We start from the raw sequence: 5476 nt of genomic DNA on the forward strand, positions 1-5476 counted from the left end.
GTAAATGCCTGGATCCCCAAGGTGGGTTGTATTTATCCTAAAGGTAAATGTGTTGCCTGCAGTGAATTTGGCAGGTGAAAGGAGACTTGGGTGGGTTGAAATACCATGGGGTCAAGAGGTAAGGGGAACAGTTTGTGTTTTACCTCCCACCTGAGGCTCTTGTTGGAGGGGCTGAAGTCTTGGGGCACAGCCCCAAGTTGAATCAGTCCTTAAAGATCCATATCAGACCATAGGATAGAAATGGCTGGGTAGAGGGAAGTGCTCCTTCTCACATCCCCCACTTCTTCTCTTCAGTCTGGATAAATGGAAGCTTTTCTACATAAACATCAAGATTTTGTGAAGCTGTGCAGGAGAGAGAAAGTGCATGCAGAATCCCAAGCTGTGCAGTGCTGGAAAGGGGAAGGAAAGCAAACTATCAGGAGTGCACGAGGATCAGGAGAGTGGGTAGGAGTTGAATGTTTGCTGGTAAATCACAACAGGTTGGATTTCGTGATGAAGCACCTAGGGCAGCCTTAAAACCCACCCATTAGTTCAGCAGGATTTAATGTTTTCCAGTGAGTAAATACCACCTCATTTTGTTAGCACAAAGTGGTCCTCATCAAAGTATTGGCACGATTGCTACGTTTTTCATAAATCTAGCAAACTGCAGTCTGCCTACAGCCATCCATTGGAGTCTTCCTTGTCTCACTTTAATTGAACTTCGTTGTAGGGGAGGGTTAGGGCATTACACTTTTTACTGCTGGGTGTGTTTTACGGGATATCTGTCAGCTGGAACTGACAATGCCAATTAAGGCTGCGTGTTTTCATGTGAGTTGCAGAGTCTTAGAAAGCATACAAAAGAAGAGGAGGAGGAAGCAAGCCAAGTTATTTACAGTGATGGATCTGGGGAAGAGCGAGACGGGAAATATCTCCCTATCTTCGTTGCTACCTGCAGCTGCGAGACTTGCCCTTCATCCTCCTTCACCCCTGCCAAAACACATACACACACACATGCACGTTCTCTGAGATGTGCTTGCAGAAGATCAGAGGCTTATTTCCCATTGCCCTAATCACACCTTTCCTCATCTGCCCATGCATGGCCCATGACTGCAGACAAGTTATTGTGTGGTCTTCTCCTGCATGCTCTCACAGGCATGTAGCAAATGTCTCCTGAAGGGAGCTCCTTAGGACTGGTCTGCCTCGGGTTGCTCTCTGTAGTGGAAGCAATTTGAAAAGACAGTGTTTTTGGAAAGAAAGACACAAAAGCCGAAAGCAGCCCAGGCTCCCTGGTGGTGTCTCATCATGAAATTCACCTGGCAAAGGACAAAGAGTGTGATGGGAGTTTGGTTTGGGACATCTTTATTTTAATCAGCAAAGGGGCAGGGAAGGGGTCTGTATTCCCAGGCAATCTTACTCCCAAGGGCTTATTCTCAGGAGTGTGGTGTCTGACGGCAAAACAGCAGCAACTTCTTACAATTCAGAGGTAAGGCTTTACTTTTTGAGCTGTGAGCCTTCTGGGTGCTCATCAAGACCCCTTGCACAAGGGTCCTCAGCCAGCCTTGTGGGCTGGACAGCAAACCCAGCCAGCTCCAGTACAGGGGCAGGTGGGATGGAGAGGGATGGTGTGCATTGAGAGCCAGGCTGCTCCCTTTTGGGGGAGGGATGAGTGTTTGGGATTTATGCTGCTGTATGTGAAAAATAAACACTTGGTCTCCATGAGCTTTGCTAGTCGGCGTGTGCTACCCAGCTAATTCAAACATCCATCCATCAAAGTTGCCTTGACTCATCACAACATCGATGTGCACGGGGGAGTGAGCACTCCCACATGGGGATGAGAGAAGGTCCAGTCTGCCATGAGATGTCGAAATACCTCTCTGAGCCAGCTGCTAATGAAAGGCGATTAGGTACAGCACAGCCCTGCTGTTGTGAACCATCGCTTCCAGCTTTGAGTTATATGTTGATTTTTTATGGATTTCCCTGTGACATAGCCTATCTCCCTTGGCAGGCTTAGCTTGCCATGGGCCAGTGCAGGGGTTTGCTTTTACCAGAGATGGCACATTCTCCTTGTCTCCTTGTCCACTGGCCATCTCAAGTCGTGGAGGGGGAGTCCCTGTTGGCAAAAAGGGGGTGATGCCAGATCACCCATCACCTCTGGCTTGGCTGCCTCTCTGCATTTCCACTGGAGCACTCTATTAATAGCCGTGTTTCTAAACAACACTGGCATTAATAATGATTTATTGGGACTTAAATGACACATCTGACAATGACACTGACTTCTGGTATTTGAGCACCGGTGAGGAATTTTAAAAAGGAAAGGAACAGAATGAATAATGTGTTAAAAGGGAGATGGGTTTCACCAGCCTTGTGTTTAAACAAGATGATGAAGAGTCTGATGAAAGCTTATCTATGTGGTAAAACAAATGAATTAGCTGAACCTCTTGAAAGCCAGGTGGCCCAGGGTATTCACTCTTGCTTCTTGGGACGGGACTGCTCTGAGCCTCTGCCTGTGGGAAAGTACTGGAATATGAAACGGGAAGGTGGTCTCCATCCACCAACCCATATCTTTAGGTGGGTGTAGGTCCTCTGATCTGTATTTGTACTCAGATGTTCGTAAGCCCAACCCTGCCTTAATCCTGTCTCCTCAAGGCTGCTGTGTGAACAGATGTGTGGGGAGCCAGCTTGCCATTGGACTTGGGATGCAGCAGATTTGAGGTCTAGAGGATGGTTCTGGGACCACAGAGATCGCACGCAACACAGACACCCTCAGTGGCACTGCTTGGTGACAGAAGACGTTCACAGACTCTTCTAGATACAGAAGGTCAATGGGCAAATGGCAAAACACCAGAAAGGCCAAAGAATGAAGGGGGCATCAGCCTGGGAGGACTTTTGTTTTTCATGAAGCTGTGTTTCTGGTAGTGAAAGCACAACATTTATGATGTGTGTAGGACTAAGATTAGTGTGGGATTTTCAGAACTGGTGGAGTGCCCCACCTGACCTCTGTTGGATATTCAGAATGAGGTAGGTGGAGATTGTTTTTCATAGGTCCTGACCTATATCTGAAAGGTCCCTGAGGATGCTAACGATACCCTAGGAAGTCTAAACTGGGTTATGCTTAAGCATTTGGCTCCTGCCTGTGTTTTAAGACAGTGTCTCCGTGACTATCTTGTTTCAGGTCCTGCTGGATAATAGAGACAGGTCAATAGCTAGAGAAGAAATCTTTGGCCAGAAACCTAAAATACTCTTGTGACAGGAGTATTAAAGAGGGCAGACAAGAACATGCCAGGGCTCAGCTCAATCAGTATCTTGTCTCTGATGATAACAGATGATTCAGAAAAGCGTGACCCTTCCCTTGCCCTTAATCTTCTGCTTGGATTTTTTTTTCCGAAACTTTTTTCCACTCCACAAAGGCTGTTCTATGTAAATACATTGAAACAGATTCCCCAGAAAATGAGCTTATTTTTTCCCTACCTTTTGTTTTTCCCCACCCTCCATATCTATTCCCATCCAAATAAACATAACCTTAAAAAATAAAGATTACCCAGATTTAGCAAATAAGTGAACCCAAGCAAATGACTCTGGAACTGATCTTACACCAACTTCTTTGCGTTTCATGGTGCAGCTTCACAAATGAATTTCTTTTGCCCTCAGAATAACGGCATGTGCACACAGATTCCAAAACAAACATGGAGCATCTCCTTCAAAACTGCCTCTGGTAAGATTTTTCTGGAAACATTCCAGGGGCAAAATGCTTGCCTTGTGTTTCATGTCCCATGCAACATGCACGATGGAATTATTTATTTGTTGCTGCTTTGCCTTTGTTTGTGCAAACTGACGCCGCAGGGACTTCTTTTGAGGGCATTTTTCAGCCAAGAAGATTATCCCATATAAATACAGTGAAATAAATAGATTTATCACTAAAATGACTTCAGGCTGTTCTATCTATCTATCTGTCTATCTATCTAATATCTGCCTGCCTTTGTAGATAGCAGAATAACAGAGTTAAGTTCCTATCACTGACTATTGGGTTTATCTTATTTTGGGTCTACACTGAAACTGTGAGCAAGCTCTGAGCTAATTAAGCCAGGCATATTTACCTGCCTCATTTACACCTTGGAGTTACTGCCTGTAGCCCATTAGCCTGCTCCTTTGCCAAAGGTCATTACTACTTTAGCTGAGGAACAGAGGCAGATGGAACCCATACACCTTTCTGGAACAACCTCAGTCCGAAGAGGAGATTTGGAGACAGAATCAAAGCTAGCTCAAAGGAGAATATCCTATCAGCTCTGAGACTCTGTGAATTTTTTTCACGATTCCTAATCTGTTCACAAAAGTTAGGTGGGTTCCCTTTATTTTTATGTTTTTAGCTGTTATCACAAATTATTTCCAAGGTGCGCCACAGTTTCAGCTGTGGGAATAACCAGCATAAAAGTCATGAGAGCAATGTTGGGAAAGATGTTTCAGTCCTGAAGATGTTAGTGTAGCCCCTATCCAAAACTGATGAAGGAGTAGGTCCTGCTGGCATGTGACCCCAGATAAGTCATTTAGAAGAATGTTTGAAAACTGATCCATCAGAAAGTAACCTCAAAATGACTGAGAATTAAAACCAAGATGAATACACTGTTCCCCAGCTGAAATGTGCATTCCCATACATGCAAAAGAGGAAGCAAAACCTGAGAAAATAAAGGTGATAAACAAACATGAAGTCTTGTCTTATTTCTAATGGGCTGGGATGAAAACAAGCAGTAAAACTACATGAACAGGCCTATGGATATATATATATATATTATTCCTGAACAATTACATGTTCCTTACACTTAAAAAGTTCATAAACTTTAGCATGAGAGTGCAGCTACATGTGCTGAGGGAGTGATTTCATTGCTCATCAGTTGGTGCACTTGTGAATATTTGACCAGGACCTGACCATGAAGTTAAAGGGGTTGCCTTAAACCTCAGAGGAAGAGGTGGTAACTTGCTAAGCTGCCATAATTAAGTGGCTGTATCTGTGGCCTCCCAGTGTACTTGACAGCTTTACTTTCATTTGAAATGAGTGGGAGTTTTCCACTTGAACAAGTGTCAGGTACCTAAGAAAAATCTGGGCTCAGGGAGAGCCTTAATCTGTCTGATTCCTAACAGAGTTTTCCCAGAAATGCTGGGAAAATAAATACAGGGAAGACTAGGAGACACTCAGACAATTTGGCAATAAGTCTATAGGAGTATCACAGACGAAAGACAATCCTTAGTTCTGTCTGGAAACATGGACTATAGGAAGTTTCATGAGCATTTTGGGACCAATCATGGTTGAGACTGCAGTATCCTAGCTTAAGAGAGCTAGGAAATAAAGGACAATCCAGGTCTCTGGCTCCAAAAACAATAAAATCATCTCCATGCCTCTTTGCTACAGTAACTGCAAGTGTAGAAAGAAGCTAATCAGGGACTTACATTAGAGAATGAGCAGCTGGATTCCACCTCATAAGAGATGAAAGGTGTAAGGGATATA

At 44.3% G+C, this 5476-nt stretch overlaps 1 long non-coding RNA gene across 1 annotated transcript; it reads left to right on the top strand.

Annotated features, from left to right (window-relative positions):
* Positions 1-1203: 1203 nt before the first annotated feature.
* LOC110354647 (uncharacterized) lies at positions 1204-4619 on the top strand. Its single transcript, XR_002406838.4, has 3 exons — positions 1204-1462; positions 2626-2997; positions 3628-4619. It is a non-coding gene; the product is annotated as an uncharacterized lncRNA (long non-coding RNA).
* Positions 4620-5476: the final 857 nt, after the last annotated feature.

The sequence above is a fragment of the Anas platyrhynchos genome, chromosome 7 (assembly GCF_047663525.1).
Source record: "Anas platyrhynchos isolate ZD024472 breed Pekin duck chromosome 7, IASCAAS_PekinDuck_T2T, whole genome shotgun sequence".
Taxonomy (NCBI): Eukaryota; Metazoa; Chordata; class Aves; order Anseriformes; family Anatidae; genus Anas; species Anas platyrhynchos.